The sequence below is a fragment of the Chiloscyllium plagiosum genome, unplaced genomic scaffold (assembly GCF_037043375.1).
Source record: "Chiloscyllium plagiosum isolate Xiang-an unplaced genomic scaffold, Cpla_swu_hap1 HiC_scaffold_43, whole genome shotgun sequence".
NCBI lineage: Eukaryota > Metazoa > Chordata > Chondrichthyes > Orectolobiformes > Hemiscylliidae > Chiloscyllium > Chiloscyllium plagiosum.
The window spans coordinates 30,973,304-30,988,292 of record NW_028270181.1 but is presented as its reverse complement, the minus strand read 5'-3'; the positions used below and the strand labels follow the sequence as shown (position 1 = coordinate 30,988,292).

Here is a 14,989-nt window from a genome sequence, read left to right as displayed (position 1 = left end):
TCGTCTGTCTCCCCCTGACTGGGAGTTTATAATGTAATCTCTGCAGTGCAATGGGCCTTTTAAAGTTTATAGCACAATATATATGGCCTCATTTGATGATCTTTCTACCATTTCACATTTCTCTGAATGTTATCTTAATATCTGTGCAAACACCCCTCCCCACTGCACCAAATGCCTTTCCTTCTTATCCCTCCTTCTAGTTCATCAGAAAACCTTGTAAACAGGAATATTGAGCTTTCATTCCTACCTGTCTTTTAGCTGTGTCTCAGTAATAGCTACAATACCATTGCAAATTTATACAAATTGCTGCAAGGTGTGTGACATTCACAGAAACAAAACATCATCTGTAATAGAGGAGAGGAGGAACAGGAGACGGCACGGGGGCAGCACGGTGGCACAGTGGTTAGCACTGCTGCCTCACAGCGCCTGAGACCCGGGTTCAATTCCCGCCTCAGGCGACTGACTGTGTGGAGTTTGCACATTCTCCCCGTGTCTGCGTGGGTTTCCTCTGGGTGCTCCAGTTTCCTCCCACAATCCAAAGATGTGCAGGTCAGGTGAATTGGCCATGCTAAATTGCCCGTAGTGTTAGGTAAGGGGTAAATGTAGGGGTGTGGGTGGGTTGTGCTTCGGCGGATCGGTGTGGACTTGTTGGGCCGAAGGGCCTGTTTCCACACTGTAATGTAATGTAATCTAATCTAATCTAATCTAAATTAATCTAAAATTGTTACAGCACAACTGCTATTGGACAGACCCTCTTACTGTTACTTTTATTCAGAATAAATATTCATATCTACAGAATGTGTGGAAAACATCAGAAGACTACTTGAAGGAGACTATGGCAGCCTTTGCTGACTACTTCCGCAGAAGCCACTGACACTGGCCAGACTTGATTGGTTTGCGTGTATGCAGTGAGCTGCCAGAGGACGTGGTGGAGGCTGGTACGATTACCACATTTAAAAGGCATCTGGATGGATATATGAATAAGAAGGGTTTAGAGGGATGTGGGCCAAGTGCTGGAAAATGGGAATAGATTAGGTTGGGATATCTGGTCGGCGTGGACAGGTTGGACTGAAGGTTCTGTTTCCGTGCTGTACATCTCTATGACTTTAACTTTAATAACAGCGAGGAAGAAGCTGTTCTTGAATCTGGTGGTATATGCGTTTAAGGTTTTGTATCTTCTGCCAATGGAAGCTTGGGAGCAGTCTTTGATTATGTTGGCTGCCTTCTCACAGCAGCAAGAAGTGTAAATAAAGTAAATGGATGGAAGGTTGATTTGTGTGATGGACTAAGTGTGCTCACAACTGCAGAACAATTGCCTTACCAATCCCTGATGTATCCAGATAGAATTCTTTCTATGCTGCATCTATAAAAATTGCTAAGAGTCTTTACGGACATGGCAAATTTCCTTAGCTTCCTCAGGTAAGGAGAGGCATTTCTGTTTCATCAATCTTATTTCCTACCTGTAAATCTTCGGATTTTTGTGAGCTGAATGACTGCATATGTGCACAACTGCTTAGAAATTCCTCACATGGTATTAGTCCGTCGCAGCATTGACTTCTAGTTCTGGGGAAGTTGCTGCTGTGAATCGACCTCAGAACTGGGCATTGAAGAGAAAAAAAATTAGTAGCACACTGTTGGTGACATATTACAAAATTTGAAGTTTTGTGGCTTTTAAGTGAAATTCAAAACCTAGGTGCCTGCTTTTTCCTTTAAAATGTTCAAGGGACAGAACTTGTAAATCCTCAAAATTCTCCTTGAAAATCTTGAATATTGAATGTGTCTTGCGCTTTCTACACTGTTGCTTTGGAATCTCACAGAAGCCTTTTGCATCTTTTTAAAAAAAAATTATTGAAATAATTTACCCACTCTAAATATTCTGTTTCATTTGTGCAGTGAAATTGTGGCCATGAGTCCCCAATTTATTTCGACCAGTCCCTGGGCAATCTTCCCCAATTTCTTATCATTCCGGATTGGATACCCCAAATTGTTAAACGCCTGAGTGTGCAGGCGCTCCTTCTATCTTCACATTTCCCCTTAGTTACTTGCAACAAGGTTGATTATAAAGAATGGCCCCCCTCCCCCATGGATGCCATTCTCCCAGATTAAAATTAATTTATGTTCTAAAAGGAATCAATTTTTCTTGTTCTAAAAAAAGGTCAGTTTATTAAGTACTAAATGCAAGAAGAAGCAATTATGCTACACATAGATTAGAAACAAGTTGTGAATCCCAAGAAATGATATAAGTTACAAGATATAGGAACATAGATACAGGAGCAGGCCATTCAGCCCATCAAACCTGATCATATATGGATCAATCACTGGTTATTTGTGAAGAGTAGATAGTTGAGCAACTTGGCTTTGCGAGTTAACTGAAATTATTTTGTCTTGTTCCCTTTTGATTGAATGCTGGAGGTTGGTTAGTAAACCAGAGTGAGAGAGTCCTTTAGCTCTGCAATGTACGGGTGACTAGTAGAAGGCTCTTTAACTGTGTCTTTCACAAGACACTAGAACTTGAATCCAGGTGAGTAGACATATGTACCTCAGCCCACTAGCACACACGGACCAGGGAGACCAGCTTTTTGAAAAACGTTTTTAAAGTGGAAAATACAGACCAATCTCTTAGCCAGGAGAAAGTGAGGTCTGCAGATGCTGGAGATCAAAGTTGAAACTTTATTGCTGGAACAGCACAGCAGGTCAGGCAGCATCCAGGGAACAGGAGATTCGACGTTTCGGGCACAGGCCCTTCTTCAGGAATCTCTTAGCCAGACTGCTGTCTTTTCTCCCTTCAATGTTCACAATCTGACATAGTCACAGGAGATTACAATTCAGTTTGTATTGCATTTCTCTCTTTGGAGTTTCCTTATATCTGCTTTTATACCCAGAGAGAGAAAGAAAAAAGCTGTCTAGTCAAAGGGATTGTTGATAGTAAGTTAAGGAAGAAGATAAGCTAAATAGGTGATAATGAGGGGCTAAGAGTGGTTCAAAATGGATTGGCTGTACTGAAAGCAACCCATTTCCTGACAGGACCCGTCGTATTGGGGTTAGGTAATAGAAAAGGAAGGGGTTGCTCATGCTCTAAAATTGTTAAAATCGATGTTGAGTCCTGAAGGCTGTAAGGTGCCTAAGCAGATGATAATGTTTCTCCAGCTTATGTTGACTTGACTGGAACACTGCAGCAGACCTGAGACAGAAATGTTGGCACAGGACCCAAGGTGAAGCATTGAAGTGGCAGGCAACTGGCAGCTTGGAGTCATTGTTACAAACAGAACTCAGGATCCCTCTTCACCTATCCATCCCTTTTCCTCCTGTACCACCCCTGTTATCAGCATAAGTACCAACTTTTCCAAGCTGCTATCAGTTATGAAGAAGAGTCATTGTACTTGAAATGTTGATACTGTTTTCTGTCCATGGGTGCTGCCAGACCTGCTGAGTTTCTCTAGCAATTTCTGTTTCTGTTTGTTTCAGATATCCACCAACCTAGCCAAAGGCAAAACAGGACTGCAACAAACTTCAAAAGGTGCAGCTGAATAAAAAAGCAGGAATGCTCTGAAGACATGCTAACATATCAGAACATTTTAAGAGTAAGAAGATCCTGGAAGATGAGACTATTATGAAAGCAAGGAGACTTTGATTACAGTGCTACAGAATGAGAAGACTCTGAAGGAAAGGAAAAAGAACCTCTATTGACTTCAAAGCTCAGCCACAAACCAACAAGAAACACAGAATTGGGAATACTTTGACAATAAGGAGGATAAACTTGGCCAGGTCAGTCCGGAGCAATTGTCTGCAGGAATGGCAATTCTGTTTGGGTCATTGCCATTACCTCAACCATTTAATAACATGAAAACCTCACAATAAGTCCAGAAGTACAAACTTTGGAAGCAGTTGCAAAACTATATCACTCGCACTCTCTCCCTCCTTCCCTGCCTGCTCACAAAATATTTGTAAATTTCCAACGGTACTATTTTGCCATTTTGAATTTGTTCATGGTAACCATTGTCTCATCACAGCAAAACCTCCCCAAAGTGTGTCCTCCAATTCCCCAACAATAAAGACTAATTCACCATTGACTCTCCTCATTCATTATTGGTTGTGTGGGGGAGAAAGAGAGAGAGTGTATGTGCGCATCACTGAGGGCATAGTAGGCTATGGACCAACTGCAGGTAAATGGGATTAGTGCAGTTTGGTGATTATTGGTCAGCATGGACATAGTGGAGGTAAAAACAATGACTGCAGATGCTGGAAACCAGATTCTGGATCAGTGGTGCTGGAAGAGCACAGCAATTCAGGCAGCATCCGACGAGCAGCAAAATCGACGTTTCGGGCGAAAGCCCTTCATCAGGAATAAAGGCAGAGAGCCTGAAGCGTGGAGAGATAAGCTAGAGGAGGGTGGGGGTGGGGAGAAAGTAGCATAGAGTACAATAGGTGAGTGGGGGAGGAGATGAAGGTGATAGGTCAGGGAGGAGAGGGTGGAGTGGATAGGTGGAAAAGGAGCTAGGCAGGTCGGACAAGTCCGGACAGGTCAAGGGGACAGTGCGGGCTGGAAGTTTGAAACTAGGATGAGGTGGGGGAAGGGGAAATGAGGAAGCTGTTGAAGTCCACATTGATGCCCTGGGGTTGAAGTGTTCCGAGGCGGAAGATGAGGCGTTCTTCCTCCAGGTGTCTGGTGGTGAGGGAGCGGCGGTGAAGGAGGCCCAGGACCTCCATGTCCTCGGCAGAGTGGGAGGGGGAGTTGAAATGTTGGGCCACGGGGTGATTGGTGCGGGTGTCTCGGAGATGTTCCCTAAAGCGCTCTGCTAGGAGGCGCCCAGTCTCCCCAATGTAGAGGAGACCGCATCGGGAGCAACGGATACAATAAATGATATTAGTGGATGTGCAGGTAAAACTTTGATGGATGTGGAAGGCTCCTTTAGGGCCTTGGATAGAGGTGAGGGAGGAGGTGTGGGCACAGGTTTTACAGTTCCTGCGGTGGCAGGGGAAAGTGCCAGGATGGGAGGGTGGGTCGTAGGGGGGCGTGGACCTGATCAGGTAGTCACGGAGGGAACGGTCTTTGCGGAAGGCGGAAAGGGGTGGGGAGGGAAATATATCCCTGGTGGTGGGGTCTGTTTGGAGGTGGTGGAAATGTCGGCGGATGATTTGGTTTATGCGAAGGTTGGTAGGGTGGAAGGTGAGCACCAGGGGACCAAAGGACCTGTTTCTATACCATGTAACTTTATGCCTCTATTGAGTCACTTTACACTTTTATGTGAAGTAGCAGCACCATCAAGTCTGCATATTTTTATGTGCTGCAAGTCTAATACCTGATGACATTCTGAATAGACAAAGAATTGATTAAATCATTTAATATGTACTTAAGTCCCAGAAGAAATTTGGGGATAGAACTGTGAGATTTAATCAGTTTTGTCGTGTATGAAAAAAATAATTAAAAGCCTTTGTAATGGACTTATATTATCTAGCAGGGTGTTGTGATTACAGTGCTTTGAAGGGTAAATTAAAATAAAAACCATATAGTAGTCCATGTAAGGAATGAGAAGACTTTACTTTAGAGCGAGCAAGTCAATTGGTCTTCAAGAAGTAGGTAGAATCAGGACCAAAAATTAGTCAATTCTGGAAGGGAACAATCTGACATGGTTGAATGGGCAAGCTCCACAATAGTTTCATAACCCATCCAAAAGCCTGCCAACCTGCCATAGGAGTTCAAATCAATATCATCAGCCACATTTCATTGTTTAAGCAGAACCAGAAGCATAATAAACATCCAGCAGGGGGAGCAGAGTGCTACAAATATGGCTCATTGAGATCACAAGACCATAAGATATAGACCAGCATTAGGTTATTCGTCCATCGAGTCTACTCCATCATTTGATTGAGGCTGATATGTTTCTCGAACCCATTCTCCTGCCTTCTCCCCGTAATCCTTAATCACTTTTACTAATCAAGAACCTATTTATTTCTGTCTTAAATACACCTAATGACTTGGTCTCCACAGCCTTTTATGGCAATGAGTTCCACAGAGCTACCACCCTCTGGCTGAAGAGATTCTTCTTCACCTCTGCTCTAAAGAGTTGTCCCTTCACTCTGAGTTTGTGCCTCTGAGTCCTGAACTCTACGAGTGGAAATATCTTCTCCATGTCCACTCTATCCAGATCTGTCGGTATTCTGTGAGTTGCAAACAGACAATTTAGAAGATATTGTAGGTTAAGAAAGAAATGTTTCCTGAGCGGTTGGATAATTGTGTCAAACTTCCTGGTCTGGTATTGGAGGCTGCCCTTGACTTATTGCACTGCACTGCACCTGCTGTAAAGGCCACATCTCTCTTGACTGGATTGAGGCCTGCTGACAACCATGACAAGCTACTTTAAATTGCATTTGTGCTAAAGACAGAAGTAATATGAGCCTGGTAATTCTGGCTGAGGAGGCAAAGTGCTAAAAGGCAAGACAAGCCAATGCAAGGTGACAATGCTGTGAGCATTAGATGGGTTGACAGTGAATGAGGAGCCTGAAGATTCAGCCTGGTCTAGTCCATGAACTGGGTGTGTGTCCCTGAGCACACAGTGTCCTTGATTCCACATTTAGATACTATGTGCAGTTCTGGTCGCCCTAATATCTGATTCCTGATGAAGGGCTGATGCCCAAAACGTTGACTGTCCTGCTCCTTGGATGCTGCCTGACCTGCTGTGCTTATCCAACACCATACTTTTCAAATCTGACTCTCCAGATTCTTCTGTCCTCGCATTCTCTAAGAAACCTATTTGCTTCAGTGAGTCACCTCTCATTCTTCTAAATTCCAGTGAGTAGAGTCCCAAACAGTTTGGCCTTCCCTCCATATCAGGGGTCATTCTAGTGAACAATCTCTCAACTGCCTCCAATGAAATAATATTTTTACTTAAATAAAGGGACCAGAACTGCTCGTAGTACCTCAGATGTGGTCTCTCCAGCACCTCGTACAGTTGCAAAAAGATTCCCTTGAAATAAGGGCCAACATTCCACGAGCATTTCCTGATTACCTGCTGCAACTGTGTGCTCGGTCTCTGTGTTTTGTGCACAAGTCTCCCAAGACTCTTTATGTGGCAGCTTTCTGCAGTTTTTCTCCATTTAAATGATACCTTGTTCTCCCTTCCCAGCCCTGATCCCTGTGAAACCTTATTGGTCAGAGGTTGCCAATCTGATAAACAAAACCCTTATCCCGACTAGCCAGTGGTTTCCTGCCCATTGATTCCTAAATACTTGATTCTACCATTTTTTAAACAGTTGATGTCATGCTAATCGACCTATAGTTACCCACTTTTTGCCTCCCTCCCTTTTTGAATAAGGCTGTCATATTGGCAGTTTTCCAATCCTCTGGTACTTTGCCAGAATTCAAGGACTTTTGAAAAGTTACAACCAATGCACCCACTATCTCTGTAGCTACCTCTTTTGGGATCTTAGGATGGAAGCCATAAGGACCAGGGACTTACTTGTCTTTAGCCCTATTAGTTTGCTTAATACTATTTCTTTAGTGATGGTATTTCATTCATCTCCTGTATTTTTTTAATATTAATGGGATATTTGAAATGTATTTTACTGTAAAGAGTGATGCGAAATATTTGTTTAATTCCTTTGCCAATTGTTGTCAAAACAGCAACCAATTCAGGTATCTATATCACAGCCAATTGTTACATATTTTCTATTTTCCAGTACACTCTGAGACTGCTAGTTAGTCATATGACAGGTGCTTGTAAGCTCTCAGTGCAAAACAGCATTTAATCTGTCTTAAAGGTACAGTACACTCCTTCATCTTAATATCAAGCCACATCCTGTAGGAGGATTGGAGATATACCATGAGGGCTCTTAGAAGCTGGCATATGTTGGATGCTAATGTCCATGGACATAGAATCTGTGTGCCTGGTGCCTATGGAGTTTGTCCTGAGATGCTGGTATTTGATGTCCAACATGGAAGTCCTTCAGAATAAGTGGTGAATTTGTCAGATCACGCTTTGGTTTCAGTATCAAGTTTTCTTGATTTCTAGCTTGTTTGGTGAGGTAGCTAAGACAGAAAGCTGAACATTAATAATGAGAGTTGGACTGTCAATAAGGTGTTTGGCAAGCAATAACCCCCTTAGCTGTCAACTCACCAGTACTTAGTGATAAACTGGCTTCCCCATTTGGTAATAGCATAAAGGTGGAGTGAGATACTTGCTCAATTCTGCCACATATTTTGCCATAACTCAGGGTCCCTATATGATTCCTCCCTATAAAACAAAATTATCTTGTAAAGTCCTTGTGTATATTTAAGACTGAGATGGATGCTCGATCAGTCAGGGAATCAAAGGTTATGGGGAAAATGCAGGAAAGTGGATGTGAAGACTATCAAGCCAGTCATGATCCTATTGAATGATGGAGCAGGCTCAAGGGGCCTACTCCTGTTCCCATTTCTTACGATCTTATGTTGCATATTCATGACATAGCCAATAAGATTTGACTGACAAGATGCTTGTTAACAATATCCACAGCCCATAAAAGGAAAAAAAACCTTTTGTCTTATGAGAACTTTACCAACAGGTATAACCAAATAATTTGAACTCAATCTAGTTTATCATTGCTCTTGTACAGAGAGGCAAATGACATTTTTACAGGATCTCACAAAACACTGTGCAGCCACTTTTGTGATGTCGAAAAATTGGCAGCCAGTTTGTGCACAGCAAGATTTCAGTAACAGTAATTGTGGTGAAATGATGATCTCGTAGAAGAAGAATCCCTACAGTGTAGAAACAGGCCATTCGACCCATCGAGTCCACACCAATCCTCCGAAGAGCATCCATCCACCTTGCATTCCCCATGGCCAACCCAAATAACCTGCACATTCCTGGACACAATGGGTATTTTAGCATAGCCAATCCACCCAACTTGCACATCTTTGGACTGTGGGAGGAAACTGGAGCACCCAACGGAAACCTATACAGACACAGGAGGATGCGCAAACTCCATACAGACAGTTGTTTGAGGGTGGGATCGAACCTGGGTCCCTGGAGCTGTGAAGGAGCAATGCTAATAACGATTGTGATGTTGGTTGAGGGCTAAATATCACCCAAGACATCCGGGAGGATGCCCCTAATCACCTGGTTCTCTAGAGAGTCTTTCAAATCCACTTGAGAAGGCACACAGGGCCTTGGTATAATATCTCAGTCAAACGATGGTACTCGAAGAGTGCAGCTCTCCCTCAGTTACGCATTCAAATGTCAGTCTAGACTTTGTGTTCAAGTATCTGGAGTGGGATTGGAACCCACAACCTTGTGTCTGAGAGCTTTACATGACGTTAGAGACAAACAAAGGGTTACACTCGAACCGTTGACTTCTCCACCTCCTGATGCTGCCTGGCTTATGTTCTTCCAGCCTCCTGCCTGTCTGACTTACATAGAGTTAGAGCCAAGTCAAAACAAAAAGGAGCAAAATATTGGGTGAAAATGTCAAAGTAAACTCCAGCTCAGCGTTTTTATTGCCATCACTGCCCACACCCCCTCTCACAACCTTTTAATCTTCAGATACTGGGGAGTCCAGCACCAACCATTATTAGTCAATTATTTCGAGTTTGGCTGAAATTTATATTTGGGACACTAGAGGTCAGCCTTGTTTAAGAGGCTGGTGGCTGAGATTGAACCAAATGCTGATTGAAGGGAGATCTTGCGCCTCCCACAGTTTACCTACAACGCCTGCTTTGGTGCAAACAGACAGGAATTTATTATCATCTTTCAGCTCAGGTGCAGATTCCTGTGAATTTGAGGTTTGATAAAGGAAATAATCAGAAAATGTTTCCCATTGTGGGGATGTCAAGGTCAGGTGGTCATAAATGTAAAAGACAATCATTAATAAACCCAAAAGGGAATTCAGGAGAAACTTACTTACCGAGAGAATAGTTAAACTAAAAGTTGTGGGAAGAGGCTTATGTGGAGGGTAAGTGCCAGAATTTGACAATATGAACAACACTAGGCCAGTAGAACTGCAGAGGGCTGGAGATCAGAGTCAAGAGTGTGGTACTGGAAAAGCGCAACAGGTTAAGCAACATTTGAGAGCAGGAGAATTGATGGTTCGGGCATAAGCCCTTCATCAGGATTCCCAATCCTCTCGGATGCTGCCTGACCTTCTGTGCTTTTCTAAGAGCTGATGAAGAGCTTATGCTCGAAACGTCGACTCTCCTGCTCTCGGATGCTGCCTGGCCTGCTGTGCTTTTCCAGCACCACACTCTTCGACTCATTCCACGTATTACTCTAGTAAACCTCCTCTGAACTGTTAACCATTAACCATTTGGGTTGAATGGCCTGTTTCTCTAATCTGTGCAAAGAATGTCTCCAGTCTGAACATGACAGGAAGTCAATATTTATGTCCAAGGCGTCCCAAAGCATTTTCAGCCAGACATATTTTAAAAAATGTACTCACTCTCAAATCATAGCTGGCTGTAAATGTGTCCTAAAATGAGCAAAATGAGACAAACCACAAGTTCTTAACTCAGGAGGCAATGTTTTACCCACAGAGTCCCATCTATATGGGTGGTACATGCTCACACCAATAGAAACAGAGTCGCAGGCAGTCGGAACGGGGCAGAAACATAGGAAAAAAAGAGCAGGACTAGGCCATTCAGCCCCTCAAGCCTGATTCTCCATTCAAACCTTTCATGGTGGATCATTTACTTCTACATCATTTCCACCCACTATATCCGTATCGCTTTGTGCCATTAGTAACCCATAATTTATTGATTTCTGCCTTGAACCATGCTCTTCCACAGCCCTCAGGATAGAGAATTCTAACGGTACACCATCCTCTGAGGGAAGAAATTCCTTCTCATCTCAGCCCTAAATGATCTTCTCATCCTATCTACATCAACGCTGCCACGTCATAAAAATCATAGAATCCGACAGTGTGGAAGCAGGCTATTTGGCCCATTGAGTCCACACGACCCTCCGATGAGCATCCCACCAACCCCCCCCCCCCCACCCTATCCCTGTAACCCTGTGTTTTCCCATGGCTAATCCATCTAATCAGTACCTGCCTGGACACAATGGACAACCTAGCATGGCCAATCTACCTAACCTGCATGACGTTGGACTGTGGGAGGAATCCCTGTTTGAGTTTTATGTGTTTTAATGGGATCACATCTCACTCTTCGCAAAGCAAAAGTGTAAATATGAAGTTGGATGCAAGAGATCCCATGGGCTACCTACTTTGAAGATTTAGTAAGAAGCTTGTTGCCAGATTTTTGACCACTATTTGTCCCTCATATAAAAATGATGAGCTGTTCATTACTTCCCTTTGCTGATTCTTAGAGCTTGTTATTTTCCAATCGGTTGCTGCGCTGACTGTAAATACAAAAACACTTGTTGGGTAGACCTGGTTGGATTAGTTGCAGTGTTGTGTAGAATTGTGGGCACTGCACAAGGGATTGATTTGATTAAACTTGATTCGATTTATTATAGTCACATGTACCTAAGTGAAGGGAAAGTTTTGTTTTGTGAGCAGTACAGGCAGATCATTGCAAACAGAAGCAGACAGATCATAGGATGCTTAGGTAACGCAAAGCAAGGCACAGTGATTCATGTTGATGAAATGAGGTGAGCAATTTTAGATATCTTCTGGCGGGCTGGGATTATTCTTCTTAGACCATAAAAGGATAAAGAAAGACTTAATGAAGGTGTTTAAAGTGAAGAACGACTGTGATCAAATAAATAGGGAGAAGCTGCTTCCTCTTGTGTAACCTAAAGGTTTAGATTCAGAATAAATGGCATAATATTAAGAGGGGAGTTCCGCCCACAGTGTTGTTGAGAACTGGATTCGGGCACTCTGAACGTGCAATGGAACTGTATCCCACGCGGAGCTTCCAAATGGCAATGGGTCAGCTCCAAACTGCTGTTTTCATGCCAAAAATGGAAATTCTAAATGCAGCGTTTTCATTTCCAGATTTTATGTTGCTGGCAAAGAACACACAACAATGCAAGGGTAGGTGGAGACCTCATATTAGTTTCTGAGCTCAGTCACAGGGTCTTCCCTGATATCCTTACAATAGTCCTGGCTTTTTTTTAATCATCAACTAACACTTCTTACATGATCTCCTCCAAGACTCCCACTCTTAACTTATGCTAACTTATATCAACAGAGCACTCCAGAGAGTAGGTCCCCAGACAAAACTGTCCTAACGAATACAGTAATTGTAAGCAAAGACATATGTGTCAAAAAGTTAGAAATACACAAGGCTATTGTGAATGACGGCAAGGGTGTGGCCTTGCAAATGGTCCTTGGAGACTTCTGATGCCTTGTTGACATTCTCCAGATTCTGTCTTTTTGGAAAAATCTCCAACAACTTCCTTTAATCACATGTTTTCATTGTGAGCCTAAAATGGATTCCTATCAATTTATAAAATGGACTCTTTAAAATGAAATGTCCTGCTAGAATTTCCAACTCAAGGAACATAAACAAAAATTACAGACCATTCCAGGGGTTTAAATACATATTTTATAAATAACCACCAATATGTTTTCATCACAGCATTTAAGGAATGCCACATTTTTGAAGATAGCATGTTTCAGATGGTCATTAAATCAGCTTACACTTGCCTTTTTCTCTGGCTCAGGAGCATGTCAAAACCCCATGGTAATATTCAGGATGAGTGGGAATTTCCTTTGGAGTCCTGGTCAATATTCTTTCATTGATTAATACAACAGAAATGAACAGATAACCTGGCCATGACTTGACGATTATTTAGGAGCTGTGCTGGTGGATGAATGTCAGGTTTATCAGAATAGCAACAGTGACTGTCAAAGGTCCTCCAAGATCTGTAAACTGCTTTGATATCAAATCCTTTATAAATATAAGGCGCTGAAATCTCACACTGTAACTTATGGTGGAAGAGATGCAAATCTTTGAGAGGACTACATGGTACAGAATATTGAGCAATAATGACATTGGCTGGTTTGTAGTTATTCCTATCACAGAGGGTCCCTGATTTACAAATGTCTGACTTATTATTGCTCATATTTAAGAAAGCAATTTTATATAGGGGAATCATTTTAAATACCTGCAATAGGAAAGATGGTGTTAAACTTGAAAGGGTGTTAAACTTGCTGCGATTTTAGGGTTTGAGCTATGGGGAAGGTTGAACAAGCCTGGAGTTATTTTCGCTGGAGTGTCAGAGGCTGAGGGGTGAACTTATAGAGTTTATAAAACCATGAAGGGCATGGATAAGGTGAATAGTCAAGGTCTTTTTCCCAAGGCAGGGGAGTCCTAACCTAGAGGGTATAGGTTTAGGGAGAGAGGGAAAAGGTTTAAAAAGGACTGAAAGGGCAACTTTTTCATGCAGAGGGTGGTGTGTGTATGGAATGAGCTGCCAGAGGAAGTGGTGGAGGCGGGTGCACTTGCAACATCTGCAAGGCATTGGGATGGCTATACAAATAGGAAGAGGGATGTATGCAAATGCTGGCAAATGGGACTAGATGAATTTAGTTATTACACACCTCTAGAGCAAGTCGGATTTGAGCCTGACCTTCCAGATTAGAGGTAGGGACACTTACCACCGCACTATAAACCCTTAATCCACTTGCTGAGACAAGCAACAATGTTGCACATTACCAAGGAGTGTCCCCTCTGCAGATTACACATAGCGCTGATCAGATTGGACTCAGTAAATGGCTTCGCTCTGGGGATTTACACTTACTAAAATAATTAACAAGCAATTGGAGCACTTGCCTCTTGCTTTAAATACATATTTGACCATTACAGGTTTACACTCAGACATTTGGCAGCATCTGGACTGTTCTACCTGAGAAGGTAGCAGCTGAATTCCATCAATAAATTTTAAAGTTGGAGTCAGACAAGTGATGATGAGGAACTTCCAGAGTTATGGAATAGAACATGGAGGTGGGACAAGGGAAGAAGGGACTCCTGCTGTGCCTTGGAAATCATTTAATCATTCTCACCATAGAATGGTGAGAAAATACACAAGTGAAGGATGGAACATAGAACATAACAGCACAAAACAGGCCCTTTGACCCTCGATGTTGTGCCAACCTGTGAAACCAATCTAAAGCCCATCCAATCTACACCATTCCACTATCATCTATATATTGAGCATTTAAATGCCCTTAAGGTTGGCAAGTCTACTACTGCTGCAAGCAGTTCGTTCAACACCCTCACTATCTGAGTAAAGAAACTACCTCTGACATCTGTCCTGTATCTATCACCCCCTCAATTTAAAGTTATGTCCCCTCATGCTAGCCATCACCATCCGAGGGAAAAGGTCCACCCTACCTAATCCTCTGATCATCTTATAAGCCTCTATTAAGTCACCTCTCAATCTTCTTATTTTTAATGAAAACAGCCTCAAGTCTCTCAGTCTTTCCTCATAAGACCTTCCCTCCATACCAGGCAACTTCCTGGTAAACTTCTCTGCACTCTTTCCAATGCTTCCACATCCTTTCCAAAATGTACCAGAACTGTATGCAATAATTATAATGATATTGATTTTATTCTCAGTTTTTGTTACTTTTGACCTACTTTGTTTAGATTTTTGGCGATTTTTGATATGTGTTGTATCTTTTACAGAAAACTATCCCTCTACATAGGCATTGTGGGTCTACCTACAGCACTTGGACTACAACAATTCAAGAGGGCAACTCACAACTACCCTCTCAGGTGCAACGAGGGATGGGCAATAAATGCTAGTGCAGCCAGTGATGCTCATGACCTACAGGAGAATGAAAATAATATCAATATGCTGGAGAAAACCTGAAAGTCTGGCACTATCTGTGAGGTGAGATTAAGTTTTTCTGGTCCAGAATGTCAAATCGGGCCTCTTGAGAAAAGCAGAGCATATCTGTTCTGAGAGCCTTCCATCGCCATGCAGGAACTGCATTGGATGCCAAGCCACCTTTGCTTTTTACAATAGTAACTGCAGTAATGAAGAGAAAGTAAGTGTGTGAGGTAAGTGGGTGAGATTTTTTCCAAAGAAGAATCATAGTGGACTCA

General features: G+C 42.6%; 1 long non-coding RNA gene across 2 annotated transcripts in view; it reads left to right on the top strand.

Moving 5' to 3' along the window:
• The window catches only part of LOC122541695 (uncharacterized), a 38,937-nt gene extending 24,316 nt beyond the window's left edge, over nt 1–14,621 (top strand). The window contains exons 3-6 of one of the 2 annotated variants that reach the window (XR_015754275.1): nt 797–938; nt 3,466–3,765; nt 11,929–11,967; nt 14,567–14,621. This is a non-coding gene — a long non-coding RNA (uncharacterized LOC122541695). Of the gene's footprint in view, nt 1–796; nt 939–3,465; nt 4,069–11,928; nt 11,968–14,566 lie in introns of those variants that run through there. The other variant, XR_015754274.1, reaches the window with a different exon arrangement.
• The last annotated feature ends 368 nt before the right edge of the window (nt 14,622–14,989 follow it).